Here is a 1,469-nt window from a genome sequence, read left to right on the forward strand (position 1 = left end):
GTTTGTGTGTGTGTGTTTTATCTGTTATCATTTTACGAGCTCCAAAAGTACTTTACTTGCTTGGGGAAACTGATTTAATTCATCAGAAAAGAAAGCAAAACGAAGACCAAACCCAGTTGCAAATGTATCTCAACAAATCAGGACAATCATACATGAAGGAGCAGCAAAGCGTTTATTTGAAAATACATGCTATATACACTGGGCATAACGTGTCGAGCACTGTATAAGACACAGAGTAACACTGCGGCCACGTGTGCTGGGAGGTTGTGACGCCGAAGATTCCTTGTGATTGACCCTTTGGTGATGCGTGCAAGACCTTGCGCCTCAAAGTGGCACTGGGTTTGGCACTTCTTGTTACCTCGTTTGCGACAGACTGCCCCGCCACTCACCCTGTCCGCACCTCTTTGAGATTATTTCTTTCAATGCTTTGAGACTTCTAGTTTCAAGCAGGAACGAAAGCGGGCGATGATGACAACTTTCTATCCCGTAACATGTTTTTCTTATTTTTTTTTCTCCTTTAGCACAAATCAGATATTGATCACGATGTGAATGTTGAAAAAAACAGTTAATGGTTCATCACTGAGCACCGTTCTGAATTCGTGATTGACGGAGATAGAATGTTGTCTTTCATTGCATTTATTAGTGGAATTAGCGTTAGCTTGCAACCTGCCGTTACAGAAGCAGGGAAGAAACGACTCGTTCGGAAACCATCTTGAGCAGTCGTACCTCTACAAAATGAAGGAAATCTCGATTTCTTCGTATATTACTTTAAAGAACCAAAAGTTGTACCTGGTTAGATGAAGGACATTAAAATCTCATGAATACTGAAAGTAAACAGTAGTTTTAAAGGCAAGTAGAAACGATGAAAAAAATTACAAGACATTTTATCTATCTTCGACATGGACTCGCAAACCAAGCAAGACGCGGCTATTTAATTATTCCAAAACACCGCTGACAGCGACAGCAAACTAGTGCAACATCGGGAGGAAAAGCCTGTAACGAGTACAAGCTCTTAATGGGGCAGTCATGTTAAGTGCAGCGAGGATGGCAGTGATGAAAATAATACTAACATGTTACACTGTATCGGCTGGCAAATTCAAGAGTGGAGGTCGTCATTAACGCGGTCTTGTATGGTGCATAATACTGAAGTTTTCGTCACACTGAGGAAAAAGTGCACGGCGCCCCCTACCCATTCAACCCTTCGGTTTAGCACTTGCCCTTATTTTGTTCTGCGAAATTATACATGAGTTTAAATTTGTACCAGTTTACCCTATGGTATGAGTATGTAAAGTGTGTTTTATATTTTCTTCTCCTGTGAGAGCAATCGGCTAAAGCAATAACAATTATGTCAGGTACATAGTTTCTTATAGCTAGAGAGAATTCAAGATTATAAAATACAATTATTATTATGAATAAATCTTTACATTATACAGTACGCTGCTATGTGCAAGTTAGAATACAAATCTGAG

This window comes from Penaeus monodon, chromosome 27 (assembly GCF_015228065.2).
Source record: "Penaeus monodon isolate SGIC_2016 chromosome 27, NSTDA_Pmon_1, whole genome shotgun sequence".
In the NCBI taxonomy this organism is placed as follows: Eukaryota; Metazoa; Arthropoda; class Malacostraca; order Decapoda; family Penaeidae; genus Penaeus; species Penaeus monodon.